We start from the raw sequence: 16387 nt of genomic DNA on the forward strand, positions 1-16387 counted from the left end.
ACAGTGCCGGATAACTATAAGGAAGCCCTGTCAATACTTCTATCAAAGACAGAGGGACAGTTAAAGAAATTTTCTGACATGTTATCTACCCACGAAAAAGAGCTAAGAAGGAATTCAGATGATATGTCTCAGGGACTGTGCGAAAAAGTTAACGAACAGGATGGAAAGGTAAATGACCACGTGAGGATACTACGGACAGACACCATAAGTACAGATTGGTGTGGGAAATTAATTCAGGAACAGCAACAACAAGATTATGACATTAAACCAATTCTGAACTGGATGAAATCTTCAGCTGTCAAGCCGCATTGGAGTAAAGTTGCATCAACAAGTGTCACTACTAAGAGTTACTGGGCTCAATGGGATAGTTTAGTTCTTTATAATGGAGTGTTATTTCGCAAATTGAAAAATGCTCAAGGCGATCATTTGCAGTTAGTTGTGCCAAGATTGAAGGTTCGCGACATATTAGAAATTTGTCATACTGACTGTCATACGGACACACTATTGCGAAGATGTAGAAGACTAGATCAATAAATGTAGAGCTTGTGCAGCTGTTGAGGATCAGCAGACTAGATCTCGATGGGAAAAGATAATGGCCCCCTGTAAAGAAGGTAATGATGCCCGGGACGAGCATGTCTAAGGAGGGGGTAGTGTTACGAAGACGGGTCGACTGCCATGTTTCTAGATTTTTCCACTAGTTAGAGAACTTTTCAGCAGGCTGTAATATGATTTCTGACCGTTTCAGGAGAGGGTCAATCACATATTAGAAAATTGTAAGTTCCATAATGTTACCCTACTTTTCAGGAAGCTGAAACCTTTTTTCAGTCGGTTTCAGAACATGTGTAGTAGAGTGGTGTAGTTTTCAGGAGACCCGTTTTCAGGCGTTTTCAGGCCAAGTTATACCCCTTTGATGAAGGAATATTCTAGACCAAACTTTCTAGGTGTGAGACAAGGACGAAATGATACGAGAGAGAGAGAGAGAGCTCTCTCTCTCGTATCATTTCGGTTCAAGATCAGAACTTTCTCGAAACTAGACTGAGCACTCTAGAACGCCGTACGACAAGGACGGAGCAACGTGCGAAAGAGACAAAGAGTGCGGACGTTCTAGAATTGTGCAATCGCTACTCAGTAGCAAGCCCGCCTAGAAAGTTCTCGAATATTGTTTAGAATCATTCCCAGGGATATATAAGCGAGCCGAAACGCGACTAGTCGCCTTTAGTTTTGAATGCGATAACAAGAGAGAAACACCGAAGCGATAAAGTGCGAATAAAGTGATTACAAGTGATAAAGTACTGTGTGAAGTGTGCATAAGTGAAGTAATTAGTGACTGTGTTTTTGTGTGTTATAAGTGCATTTCTGCAATTAATTTGTACCCATAAATTCCTCATTGATTTACCAAGAAATAAACCCTTGAATAAATTCACGGCATTTTCTATCCGATCCCCTAGCTCGTAACAGTATGTTTGTAACAAATTGGCTCAAAAAGTACTGGACCGATTTTAAAAATTCTTTCACCATTTGAATGCTACATTATCGCTGATTGCTATAAGCTTATACATTTACAAGAAGCACCAGCTGACTGCACATCCAACAAAAAGTGGTACCTGCCTCATTTTCCAGTGGTTCACCCCCTAAAAAGAAGCTAAGAATTGTCTTCGACGCTGCGGCTAAATACAATGGAGTCAGCCTCAACGACGTTCTGCTGTCCGGTCCGGACTTACTGCAGTCAATATTTGGAGTGCTACTTCGCTTCCGTCAAGGTCCCGTAGCGGTAGCGGCCGATATAAAAGAAATGTTTCTGCAGGTGAAAATATCTGCAGAAGATAGAGACAGTCTCAGGTTCCTATGGCGGAAAGACAAGGAAGCGCCAGTAAAGGAATATAGAATGTCATCGGTGATTTTTGGAGCTGCGTCATCGCCTTGCACCGCGATTTATATAAAAAACAAGAATGCAAAGGCCTTCTTCTTCTTCTTCAATCTCCTACGGGCTGGTTAGGTCGGTGACAAACCTCACCTCCGCTATCACCAGCGGAGACACACCACATATTAGGGCAAACCATTAGCTTAGGTACTCACCACACTTAGGCAACTAGGTACACACCCGCCGTCAAACTGTTGTCTTCCCACCAACAGAATGGCGTCCGGGGATCCACCCCCTGACTTGAGAAAAATACTGCTCTTTCTCCAAGAGCGCTTCCCCGACGCTTTGCGGGCTTTTAACGAGTCCGAAACCGCGGATTCGCCGCGTTCCCCATCGCCGTCGCCGCGTAAGGCGAAGAAAAATGCCTCCGCGAAGGCATCAAAACTCGTTACCCGCCCTCGATCGCGCTCGCGCTCACTGAGTGGGAAGCGCCAGCGATGAGGAGACGGGTTTAAATTCACGCCCGTCATCGGTCATGTCGACCCAATCCACTCCGGCGTTAGCGGCCGACGAAGCCGCACAAAATTCATCTTCCGAGAGCGACGGCTTTCAAACCGTCGGCCGGAAGAAGAAGCGTTCGGCCAACGGCGGTCCCCCCGCCAAAAGGCCCACTCAAGCCGCCAACCCTCCGAAGAGGGATCTTAGTTCCCTCTTATCGGGAAAACCTGCGCCCCCGCCCCCGCGGACCGCATTAAAACCCCCCCGCCCGTATACGTTAGGGACAAGGGCGCCTGGCCGGCCCTATCAAAAATTCTCGACACAAAGTCGATAAATTACAAGGCCCGAACGCTAAGGGATAACCTTTGCGTTCAGGTCTTTTCATCTGATCACCACCGCTTTCTAACTTCATACCTTCGCTCTGAAGGTATCGGTGGCCACACCTTCCCCCTACCCGAGGAGCGCGTCCTAAGGGTAGTCATTAAGGGCATCCCAAAGGAGATAGACTCCGGGATAGTCCAATCGGACCTCACTGAGCAGGGATACCCCGTAAGGGATGTATTCCGCATGCTCAAGAGAACAACGAAAGAAGAGTACGACATGGTACTCGTTGTCCTCGATCCCACCCCGAGTGGGAAAAAGATATTTAGCCTGAGAGAGTGTTGCAAGCTCTCGGGGCTGAGGGTTGAAACCCCCCTCAAACACTCCTTCACACGACAGTGTCACCGCTGTCAACTCTACGGGCATGCGGCCCGTAACTGTTTCGCTAGGGCACGGTGCGTAAAGTGCCTAGGCGACCACGGCACGGCGGACTGCAAAAGAACGCTTCCGTGCGCTGAGCCGCCGGCGTGCGTGCTTTGCGGGCAACAGGGCCACCCAGCGAATTATCGCGGGTGCCCTCGTGCCCCCAAGGCGCATAAGCCGGCGTCTGGGCGCACGGCGGGGCGCGATGCGGTCCGTCGCGGCGCGGGAGCAAAGCCCACGTACGCGCCGGCCCCACCTCCTAGGAATAGTGCCTGGACCAAGCCCCCCGTTACGGAGGGCCCTCCCCAGCTCACGTCAGAGGCCTTCCCGCCTCTGCCAACAAAATCGGCACCCGTAAAGCCTTCCCAGGCGCCGGCGCCGACCCCCGTCATAACGGAGAGGCCCACACGCAAGGTGAGCCCTCCGGCTAAAGCCCTCAGCCACACGGCGGAGGCCGCCGCGGAATCAGAAAAGTTCCGCGACGCCTTAAATCTCGCGTTTAGTATCGTAGACGCGCTAGACATAGACGCTCTTGTCGCCTTCTCCGAGGCTTTCAAATCCGCCAACAACGCGGAAGACAAGAAGCAACTTGTAATCGAGCACGTCCAGCTCCTTAAGTCCGTGCGACAATTTGCAGACTCCACCACACCGCAATAGCTACGACCACGTCTAGGATCAAGGCTCGATCACTGTCCGTGGTGACTTTCAATGCAAACGGTTTCAAGCCGCAGGCAGATTTGGTTCGAGATTTCCTCGTTCGCCACCAAATAGATATTTTCCTAGTACAGGAATCTTTCCTCAAGCCCAGCGTACGCGCTCCCAGATTCGCAAATTACAACGTAGTGCGAAACGACCGACCTACGGCGAAAGGCGGTACGCTCATTTATTATAGACGAGCGCTTCACTGCTCGCCGTTAGACCCGCCCTCCCTTACCAACATAGAGTGCTCTGTGTTGCGCGTAGCCATGACCGGCCATCAGCCGATTATTATCGCGTCGGTGTACCTCCCTCCCGCCAAGGACATACTAGAGAGCGATCTCAGAACCCTGTTTGCGATGGGCCCCTCGGTCTTATTAGTCGGGGATCTCAATAGCAAACACGGGGACTGGAATAGTTCAAAACAAAACCCTAATGGGTTAGCCCTCAATAGGCTTATAGACGTGCTCAATTTCAACGTCATTGCCCCCATACAACCGACTCGCCGTGGTATAACAGGCAACGGCCTTCTCTCAACGGACGTCATAGACGTAGCGGTTTTACGTAACGTGGCACTACAGCCGCGAAGCGTAGAGACGTTACACGAGTTAGACTCGGACCACTTCCCGGTTCACTTTGAATTCGGCCCTCCTAACACTCGAGAGAAGAGGTTCAAGTCCATTGTCGACTGGCAGAAGTTAGACGAGGCCCTCAAGCCCGCCGACACCTCTGCCCTCCCAAATGTCCCCGACAATTTAGTCTCGTCCGCTCACGCGTTAGACGCGATCTCCTCGGTCACTAATCACATTCAGACCAAGGTCGCCGAGTCGTCCCGGAAGGTCCCAGATGAGTTCGCTCAACGCTGGGAGCTTCCCCCGGACGCGAGGCGTCTATTGACCGAGAAGAACGCGGCGACTCGCGCCTTCGCCAGAGCACCGACCGACGAAAACCGCAGAGCACTCCGCGCCTCGCAGCGCCGAGTCAAAGAGCGCATGCGGGAAATTAGAAACGAACGCTGGGACCGTCTTACCAGCGAATTGTCACCTTCGCACACGGCCTATTGGTCTCTCGCGCGTTCCCTAAAAACCGACACGGTGGCGACCATGCCCCCTCTCAAGCGTCCAAATCTGCCTGACGCATTCGACGACGACGAAAAAGCCGAGTGCTTAGCCGTCAACCTAGTGGAGCAGTGCACCCCGTATCTCGATCATAGCGACCCGGCGCACGTCGAACACGTGAACCGCGAGGTCGAACGCATCGTAGCACTGCCCCTCCCTCCCGAGCCGCTCCCTCCTACGTCGATCGCCGAGGTCAAAACTCTAATAAAGAGTTCACTGCCTCGTAAATCTCCAGGTCTCGACGCCATCTCGAACAAGGTCCTCCGGTGCCTCCCGCCCCATCTGATATGCCTAGTGTCCATTTTCAATTGCCTCCTTGAAAACTGCACCTTCCCGGCGCAGTGGAAAGAGGCCATTGTCATTGGTATTCACAAACCAGGCAAACCCCGTAACAACCCCACCAGTTACCGCCCTATCAGCCTTCTCAATACGCTTAGCAAGCTTTACGAGAAGGTACTTAAAAAGCGCCTCCTAGACTTTGCCCTAGATAAGGGGCTCATTCCCGATGAGCAGTTTGGCTTCAGGCCGGCCCACTCGTGCGTTCATCAAGTCCATCGAATCACGGAGCACATCCGCTCCGGGATGAATAGCTCCCTGAAACCGAGAGCCACGGGTGCGCTCTTCTTCGACATAGCGAAAGCTTTCGACAAGGTCTGGCACAACGGCTTGGTTTACAAGCTCTACCACCTTAATGTGCCACTAAGACTCGTGCGTATCGTACACGACTTCTTGTCCGACCGCTCAATGCGCTATCGCGTAGAAGGAACGTTATCGTCTCCTCGCCCCATCATGGCCGGAGTCCCTCAGGGCTCGGTCCTCTCGCCCCTTCTGTTCACGCTGTATACCGGCGACATCCCTAGGGCTCCCAATGTGGAGCTAGCCCTCTATGCCGATGACACCGCTCTCTATACCACCCATAAAGATAGAGGTGTCATTGTGGACAGACTCCAGACCGCTACCACGTCGTTAGGCGAATGGTTTCGGAAATGGGGCTTCCAAATAAATCCCGAGAAAAGCGTAGCAGTTCTCTTTGCCAGGGGCAACCCCGGTGCTATCGCTAGGGATAAATTTCACCTCAAGACAGAGGTAACCCTATACGGGCAAGCCATTCCATGGCAAAAGTCCGTTAAATATCTAGGAGTCACGCTCGATAGTGGCATGTCTTTCCGAAAGCACATAGCCGCCGTTCGCAAGAAGGCACATTTTGTCCTCTCTCGCCTTCATTTCCTCCTAAATAAAAGGAGTCAAATGTCTCTAAGACACAAGGTCACCCTGTACAAGGCCTGCATCCGACCGTGCATGACATACGCTAGCGTAGTCTTTGCGCATTGTGCCCCCTCCTATATACACCGACTACAGGTGCTTCAGTCGCGATTCATGAGAATCGCGACCGGTGCGCCCTTCTATGTGAGAAACGTCGATCTCCACCACGACCTGGAGCTCTCTACTATAGCCCAATGGATGAAGTTGGCGTCCACACGCCACTTTGACAAGGCTAAACACCATCCCAATCCGCTGGTGCGTAATAGCATCAACTATTACCCCTTCCCGACAAAAAAGGCTCGTAGGAGGCCCCGACACATACTAACGGATACGGACGATCCAATTACTGTAGCAAACAATAAATTAAATGCCGCCCGCGCGGCCAATAATAAAAATAGCCAATCACAGATTAGGGTAAAAAACCGCCTTTACCGGGGAAGGCGAGGACATTTACTTCGCACTTCGCTCACTACAGTGAGCTTCCGTCCTGCCCTTCAGGCGATTGACCGCCCCGCGACGGCCCAAGCCGAGGTTCGAGTCTCACAGGAGACACCCTTGCGCTAGCCGCGGGATAAAACGCCATTCTGGCCGAGCTACGCTCGCCAAAACAGCCCGAGCTGAGCTGTAAAGGCCCTTAAGGCCAACAGCGAGATTCCATTCTAAAAAAAAAAAAAAAAAAAAAGGCCTTCTTACATAAATATCCGGAAGCGGCGCAAGCAATAGAGCGGAATCACTATATGGATGACTATTTGCAAAGTTTCCATAGTATTGACGATTGTAAACGAGTAATGCAGCAAGTCGACTTCATTCACAAGAAGGCGCACTTCGAGCTACGAGGATGGGCGTCGAATAATAAAGAAATCGTAGATGCCGGCGGCGAACAGGAAGTGCACCTAGGTGAAAACGAAGAAAAGACCCTGGGACTGAGATGGCTGACGTCAGAGGATTGTCTTGGATTTAGAAGCCAATTTAGAAGAATCCCTGACGAGGTGGCACGAGGCATGCAGACTCCAACAAAACGAGAAGTCACGGGAGCTGTGATGTCTACCTTCGACCCACTCGGACTACTGTCACCCATTCTCATCCAAGGGAAGAAGCTCATCCAAAAGATATGGCGCAGTGGTGTCGGATGGGATGACCAAATAACTGAAGACGATACCGAGGCTTGGAAAAGCTACCTAGAGCATATCAGTAGAATACAAGACATCCGGCTGCCGCGATGCATGTCACCATTCTGCACTGAGGGGGAGCTGCATACTTTCACTGACGCAAGTGAGACAGCGTATGCAGCCGCAGTGTACTGGCGAACCGGAGATAAAGGAAAATACTTAATAAACCTCGTCACAGCCAAGTCGCGAGTAACGCCTTTAAAACCAGTCTCTATGCCTAGACTTGAACTACAGGCAGCTCTGTTAGGTAGTAGACTAGCAGATTCAGTGGCAAGAGAGCTCGACCTACAAGTTACAAAGAAAACCTTTTGGTCGGATTCAAGTGTGGTCCTGTCCTGGATAAAGGCAGATCCCAGAATATTTAAGACCTTCGTAGCGCATCGTATTGCGGAAATAGAGGATCTGACGAATGCACAGGACTGGAGGTGGGTGCCAACAGCGGAGAATCCTGCCGACGATGCAACCAGAAGTCCACCCGAAGAGTTTAATGCGGAACATCGATGGTTCAAGGGTCCAGATTTCCTGTCGAAAGGCGAAACAGAATGGCCAGCTCCACGAAGCTTTAAAAAGGAAAAATGCGAGGAAGACAGAACGACGGAACAGGTCAATACAATTCACCACAGCGAAGTAACACCGGTTCCTGAAAACTGTTCATCGTGGACGAAATTGTGGAGATCCACTGCCAGGGTACTACAATTCATCAATCTGTCTAAAGAAAAGAGGCCGTCCAACCACGAACGCTGCAATAAAACTGCAAAAATGAGGCGACACTTCCTTCCATTAGATGAAACGCATCTACTGAGAGCGGAGGAGGTTCTAATCGCCCAGTGTCAGAAACGCAGTTTCGAACAAGATATCAAAAACCTTAAACAAGAGCGCAAGACAGATAATAGAAGCCAATTGAACAGGCTAGATGTCACTATGAAAGACCAATTCATAAGACTTCAAGGCAGAGTAAGGAACGTAGCGGGCGTTGACAACAACTATTTAACGCCCATAGTACTGGATGGCAGGAGCGCTATCGGGCGATTGATTATCAAACACTATCATGAAAAGTTCAACCATGGTAATCAAGCCACAGTAATGAACGAAATCCGCCAAAAATACTGGATGTTGGGTTTGAGATCAGTACTGCGCAGTATACAGCAAAACTGCCAACATTGTAAGCTAAAGAAAGGTAAACCAGCGGAGTATCCGGCGGGCGACTTACCTCAAGAAAGACTCCGACATGGTGAGCCCCCCTTCACGTGTACAGGTGTAGACTACTTCGGTCCAATGCTCGTGGCGATTGGCAGACGAAGAGAGAAGAGATGGGAAGCCTTGTTTACCTGCCTGACCACGAGGGCAGTACACATCGAAATAGCGCCCAGCCTGACGACGGACTCTTCAATAATGGCGTTAAGGAGATTCGCCTCACGAAGAGGAATGCCAAAAGTAATTTATTCCGATAATGGAACTAATTTCGTTAAGGCTAATAAAGAACTCCAAACCGCCATTGAAGGGCTTAAAAGAGAGGAAATCGTCATGGAAGCGGAGAAGGTTGGCATACAGTGGAAATTTATTCCTCCCGGCGCGCCGAATATGGGAGGAGCTTGGGAACGATTGGTGCGCTCCATTAAGGTTGCACTGGACGCTACATTAAAGGAGCGCGTTCCACGAGAGGAGGTCCTGCATACGTTGCTGTTGGAAGCAGAACATATGGTCAACTCCAGACCAATAACTAACCTCGCTGACAATTTAGAAGAGGAGGTGCTAACCCCAAATCACTTCCTCATTGGACGATCCAGTGGAGCTGCGCGCGTAGGGCATTTTCCTGATGCGAAGCTAGTGGGCAGAGAAGATTGGAAGACCGTCCAACGACTCTCTGATCACTTTTGGAGGAGATGGCTGCGAGAGTACTTGCCCACGCTACTGCCCAGGAAAATGACAGGACGACGGGAAGGTGAGCAGCTACAACCAGGCGACGTGGTTCTTATCGTGGACCGCACACTACCACGATGCACGTGGCCGAGGGGCATTATCAAAACTACGTACCCCGGGCCCGACGGAAGAACCAGGATCGTGGACGTCGCAACCAAAGGTGGAGTGCTACGAAGACCATCGTCGAGGATCTTGGTGCCTGCGAAGTCGCCGTGCAGGAACGACGGTGCTAGGCACGAGGGGGAGAATGTTGGCGACTCGTAAATATAAATAGAGATAGATTATACGTTAATTTTGGCACTTCGCTTCCGACCGCCGACCCGTGCGGACGTCTGCTCCAGTGCTCTCTCCGTGTGAGTCATCAGTGCTGTAGTGCCATCTCGCTCGCTCCTTGTGAGTCATCGCCGCTTGCCGCTGTACAGTGCGCACGCGCTGTCCGACCGCTGCCTTGCTGCTTGCTGCCTGCTGCCCTCTCATTGGTCAGCCCGATCGCTGCCTTGCTGCCTGCCGCCCTCTCATTGGTCGCTTCGCGTCTTCGGTGTTTGGACATCGGGTTGAAGGCTGCATTTTATGAACGCGGGTTTACCTGCGGCCCTCAGATAGCCACCTAACGGTGCCAAACGGTTATCTGTGGGTTAACGCCTTGTGCGGGAGTGTTTTTGTCCGGGGTGCATACACCGTGCCTTTTTCAAGGCGCGTAACAGCCCCTCCGCTTCCTCCAAGTCCTGTGCACGGCCGGGCCTCCTAGTAGGCACGTATTGGGGAGTAGGTACGCCAACTACTCTCTAGCAACCGGCTAAACACAGGTCCACTGTTGGACGGGTCCTGTCACATCCGTAGGGGCTCTTATACCCAATCTCCTACGGGCTGGTTAGGTCGGTGACAAACCACACCTCCGCTATCACCAGCGGAGACACACCACATTGTAGGGCAAAATCACTAGCTTAGGTACTCACCTCACTTAGGCAAACTAGGTACACACACCCGTCGTCAACCTGTTGGCTTCCCGCCTTCAGAATGGCGTCCGGGGATCCACCCCCTGACATAAGAAGAATTCTGCTCTTTCTCCAAGAGCGCTTCCCCGACGCATTGCGGGCTTTTAACGAGTCCGTAACCGCGGATTCACCGCGTTCGCCGTCACCATCGCCGCGTAAGGCGAAGAAAAATGCCTCCGGGAAGGCATCTAGACCCGTTACCCGATCTCGCTCGCGCTCGCGCTCACCACTCCCTGAAGTGGGAAGCGCCAGCGATGAGGAGACGGGACAAAATTCACGCCCCTCTTCGGTCATGTCGACCCAATCCGCTCCGGCGGTAACAGATGACGAAGCCGCATTAATCTCATCTTCCGAAAGCGACGGCTTTCAAACCGTCGGTCGGAAGAAAAAGCGTTCGGCCAACGGCGGTCCCCCCGCCAAAAGGCCCACTCAAGCCGCCAACCCTCCGAAGAGGGATCTTAGTTCCCTATTATCGGGAAAACCTGCGCCCCCCGCCCCCGCGGACCGCATTAAAACCCCCCCGCCCGTATACGTTAGGGACAAGGGTGCCTGGCCGGCCCTTTCCAAAATTCTCGACACAAAGTCGATAAATTACAAGGCCCGAACGCTCAGGGATAACCTTTGCGTTCAGGTCTTTTCATCCGACCACCATAGATTTTTAACTTCATACCTTCGCTCTGAAGGTATCGGTGGCCACACCTTCCCCCTACCCGAGGAGCGCGTCCTAAGGGTAGTCATTAAGGGCATTCCAAAGGAAATAGACTCCGGGATAGTCCAATCGGACCTTGTCGAGCAGGGATACCCCGTAAGGGATGTATTCCGCATGCTCAAGAGAACAACTAAAGAAGAGTACGACATGGTACTCGTTGTCCTCGATCCCACCCCGAGTGGGAAAAAGATATTTAGCCTGAGAGAGTGTTGCAAGCTCTCGGGGCTGAGGGTTAAAACCCCCCTCAAACATTCCTTCACACGACAGTGTCACCGCTGTCAACTCTACGGGCATGCGGCCCGTAACTGTTTCGCTAGGGCACGGTGCGTAAAGTGCCTAGGCGATCACGGCACGGCGGACTGCAAAAGAACGCTTCCGTGCGCTGAGCCACCGGCGTGCGTGCTTTGCGGGCAACAGGGCCACCCAGCGAATTATCGTGGGTGCCCTCGTGCCCCCAAGGCGCATAAGCCGGCGTCTGGGCGCACGGCGGGGCGCGATGCGGTCCGTCGTGGCGCGGGAGCAAAGCCCACGTACGCGCCGGCCCCACCTACTAAGAATAGTGCTTGGACCAAGCCCCCCGTTACGGAGGGCCCTCCCCAGCTCACGTCAGAGGCCTTCCCGCCTCTGCCAACAAAATCGTCAGCCGTGAAGCCTTTCCAGGCGCCGGCGCCGACCCCCGTCATAACGGCGAGGCCCACACGCAAGGTGAGCCCTCCGGCTAAAGCCCTCAGCCACACGGCGGAGGCCGCCGCGGAATCAGAAAAGGTCCGCGACGCCTTAAATCTCGCGTTTAGCATCGTAGACGCGTTAGACATAGACGCTCTTGTCGCCTTCTCCGAGGCTTTCAAATCCGCCAATAACGCGGAAGACAAGAAGCAACTTGTAATCGAGCACGTCCTTAAGTCCGTGCGACAATTTGCAGACTCCACCACACCGCAATAGCTACGACCACGTCTAGGATCAAGGCTCGATCACTGTCCGTAGTGACTTTTAATGCAAACGGTTTCAAGCCGCAGGCAGATTTGGTTCGAGATTTCCTCGTTCGCCACCAAATAGATATTTTCCTAGTACAGGAATCTTTCCTCAAGCCCAGCGTTCACGCTCCCAGATTCGCGAATTACAACGTAGTGCGAAACGACCGACCTACGGCGAAAGGCGGTACGCTCATTTATTATAGACGAGCGCTTCACTGCTCGCCGTTAGACCCGCCCTCCCTTACCAATATAGAGTGCTCTGTGTTGCGCGTAGCCATGACCGGCCATCAGCCGATTATTATCGCGTCGGTGTACCTCCCTCCCGCCAAAGACATACTAGAGAGCGATCTCAGAACCCTGTTTGCGATGGGCCCCTCGGTCTTATTAGTCGGGGATCTCAATAGCAAACACGGGGACTGGAATAGTTCAAAACAAAACCCTAATGGGTTAGCCCTCAATAGGCTTATAGACGTGCTCAATTTCAACGTCATTGCCCCCATACAACCGACTCGCCGTGGCATAACAGGCAACGGCCTTCTCTCAACGGACGTCATAGACGTAGCGGTTTTACGTAACGTGGCACTACAGCCGCGAAGCGTAGAGACGTTACACGAGTTAGACTCGGACCACTTCCCGGTTCACTTTGAATTCGGCCCTCCTAACACTCGAGAGAAGAGGTTCAAGTCCATTGTCGACTGGCAGAAGTTAGACGAGGCCCTCAAGCCCGCCGACACCTCTGCCCTCCCAAATGTCCCCGACAATTTAGTCTCGTCCGCTCACGCGTTAGACGCGATCTCCTCGGTCACTAATCACATTCAGACCAAGGTCGCCGAGTCGTCCCGGAAGGTCCCAGATGAGTTCGCTCAACGCTGGGAGCTTCCCCCGGACGCGAGGCGTCTATTGACCGAGAAGAACGCGGCGACTCGCGCCTTCGCCAGAGCACCGACCGACGAAAACCGCAGAGCACTCCGCGCCTCGCAGCGCCGAGTCAAAGAGCGCATGCGGGAAATTAGAAACGAACGCTGGGACCGTCTTACCAGCGAATTGTCACCTTCGCACACGGCCTATTGGTCTCTCGCGCGTTCCCTAAAAACCGACACGGTGGCGTCCATGCCCCCTCTCAAGCGTCCAAATCTGCCTGACGCATTCGACGACGACGAAAAAGCCGAGTGCTTAGCCGTCAACCTAGTGGAGCAGTGCACCCCGTATCTCGATCATAGCGACCCGGCGCACGTCGAACACGTGAACCGCGAGGTCGAACGCATCGTAGCACTGCCCCTCCCTCCCGAGCCGCTCCCTCCTACGTCGATCGCCGAGGTCAAAACTCTAATAAAGAGTTCACTGCCTCGTAAATCTCCAGGTCTCGACGCCATCTCGAACAAGGTCCTCCGGTGCCTCCCGCCCCATCTGATATGCCTAGTGTCCATTTTCAATTGCCTCCTTGAAAACTGCACCTTCCCGGCGCAGTGGAAAGAGGCCATTGTCATTGGTATTCACAAACCAGGCAAACCCCGTAACAACCCCACCAGTTACCGCCCTATCAGCCTTCTCAATACGCTTAGCAAGCTTTACGAGAAGGTACTTAAAAAGCGCCTCCTAGACTTTGCCCTAGATAAGGGGCTCATTCCCGATGAGCAGTTTGGCTTCAGGCCGGCCCACTCGTGCGTTCATCAAGTCCATCGAATCACGGAGCACATCCTCTCCGGGATGAATAGCTCCCTGAAACCGAGAGCCACGGGTGCGCTCTTCTTCGACATAGCGAAAGCTTTCGACAAGGTCTGGCACAACGGCTTGGTTTACAAGCTCTACCACCTTAATGTGCCACTAAGACTCGTGCGTATCGTACACGACTTCTTGTCCGACCGCTCAATGCGCTATCGCGTAGAAGGAACGTTATCGTCTCCTCGCCCCATCATGGCCGGAGTCCCTCAGGGCTCGGTCCTCTCGCCCCTTCTGTTCACGCTGTATACCGGCGACATCCCTAGGGCTCCCAATGTGGAGCTAGCCCTCTATGCCGATGACACCGCTCTCTATACCACCCATAAAGATAGAGGTGTCATTGTGGACAGACTCCAGACCGCTACCACGTCGTTAGGCGAATGGTTTCGGAAATGGGGCTTCCAAATAAATCCCGAGAAAAGCGTAGCAGTTCTCTTTGCCAGGGGCAACCCCGGTGCTATCGCTAGGGATAAATTTCACCTCAAGACAGAGGTAACCCTATACGGGCAAGCCATTCCATGGCAAAAGTCCGTTAAATATCTAGGAGTCACGCTCGATAGTGGCATGTCTTTCCGAAAGCACATAGCCGCCGTTCGCAAGAAGGCACATTTTGTCCTCTCTCGCCTTCATTTCCTCCTAAATAAAAGGAGTCAAATGTCTCTAAGACACAAGGTCACCCTGTACAAGGCCTGCATCCGACCGTGCATGACATACGCTAGCGTAGTCTTTGCGCATTGTGCCCCCTCCTATATACACCGACTACAGGTGCTTCAGTCGCGATTCATGAGAATCGCGACCGGTGCGCCCTTCTATGTGAGAAACGTCGATCTCCACCATGACCTGGAGCTCCCTACCATAGCCCAATGGATGAAGTTGGCGTCCACACGCCACTTTGACAAGGCTAAACACCATCCCAATCCGCTGGTGCGTAATAGCATCAACTATTACCCCTTCCCGACAAAAAAGGCTCGTAGGAGGCCCCGACACATACTAACGGATCCGGACGATCCAATTTCTGTAGCAAACAATATATTAAATGCCGCCCGCGCGGCCAATAATAAAAATAGCCAATCACAGATTAGGGTAAAAAACCGCCTTCACCGGGGAAGGCGAGGACCTTTACTTCGCACTTCGCTCACTACAGTGAGCTTCCGTCCTGCCCTTCAGTCGATTGACCGCCCCGCGACGGCCCAAGCCGAGGTTCGAGTCTCACAGGAGACGCCCTTGCGCTAGCCGCGGGATAAAACGCCATTCTGGCCGAGCTACGCTCGCCAAAACAGCCCGAGCTGAGCTGTAAAGGCCCTTAAGGCCAACAGCGAGATTCCATTCTCAAAAAAAAAAAAAAAGTTCATTTTGGCGACTCTATAATTATAAGATAAATAAGAATATATTTGGCAGGGCATAAGTAGAAATTGAGTATGAGTTATAAGTTCGATGAGAATATTGTTGATAGCTTATAAGTAGAAATTAAGTATGTGTTATAAGTTCTATAATTAAAATATGTAAATAATTTAAGTATGAAAAATGGTTAATAAATAAATGAACAAATGCTTCGCCGAACAAAAGGGTCGCATAGCTCTCGTCGCGGTATACCGGCGCAGATGTTTGTAAGCGCAGCTCTCGTCGCGGTATACTGTTCGAGTACTTAAGCTCGGCGAGATCTACGCAAAATTCTCTTTCCTCTCTCCTCTGACTACGAACTGGGACCCACGAATAATCGGCGAAGCAAGAAACAAGATCAAGGCGCAGTTTCATTTCAAGACAACCTCAAACAATTACGCACTAGCAGGGGTGCGTGGGTTAAGGCGGTGCCAGCACTACGTCAAACCGTCTTGACAAAACGTACGAAGTCAATCCCCACCGGTATACAAAACCGCGCCGAGGAACTTTGGTTACTGCACGGGCGTATTCAAACGACATAAACGTAACGACGACTTAAACGTTATATCCCGTGCAGGCCCGAGTACCTGAGGTGTCGTAGGGATTGGCAACAATAGCGGTACGTACGAAGTCAATCCCCACCGGTATTCAAAGCCGCGCCGAGGAACTTTGGTTACTGCACGGGTGTTTTCAAACGAACACATAAACGTATTATCCCGTGCAGGCTTGAGTCTCTGAGGCGTCGTGGAGGTTGGCATTCAACAGAGATAGAGAAATAAACTTTATTAAATTGAGATATACAATTTATTATCTTGAGATATAAACTTTATCAAATTGAGATAAAAACTTTATTAAATTGAGATATAAACTTTATTAAACTGTGATCTAAACTTTATTAAATTGAGATATAAACTTTATTAAATTGAGATATAAACTTTATTAAATTGAGATATAAACTTTATTTAATTGTGATATAAACTTCATTTAATTGAGAAATAAACTTTATTAAATTGAACTATAAACTTTATTTAATTGTGATATAAACGTTATTTAATTGAGAAATAAACTTTATTAAATTGAGATATAAACTTTATTAAATTGAGATATAAACTTTATTTAATTGTGATATAAACTTTATTTAATTGAGAAATAAACTTTATTAAATTGAGCTATAAACTTTATTTAATTGTGATATAAACTTTATTTAATTAAGAAATAAACTTTATTAAATTGAGATATAAACTTTATTAAATTGTGATATAAACTTCATTTAATTGAGAAATAAACTTTATTTAATTGTGATATAAACTTTATTTAATTGAGAAATAAACTTTATTAAAT

General features: G+C 50.8%; 1 pseudogene; it reads left to right on the forward strand.

Moving 5' to 3' along the window:
* The first annotated feature begins 592 nt into the window (after window positions 1-592).
* LOC123718340 lies at window positions 593-9533 on the forward strand (annotated as a pseudogene).
* Window positions 9534-16387: the final 6854 nt, after the last annotated feature.

Source organism: Pieris brassicae, chromosome W (assembly GCF_905147105.1).
Source record: "Pieris brassicae chromosome W, ilPieBrab1.1, whole genome shotgun sequence".
NCBI classification, from domain to species: domain Eukaryota; kingdom Metazoa; phylum Arthropoda; class Insecta; order Lepidoptera; family Pieridae; genus Pieris; species Pieris brassicae.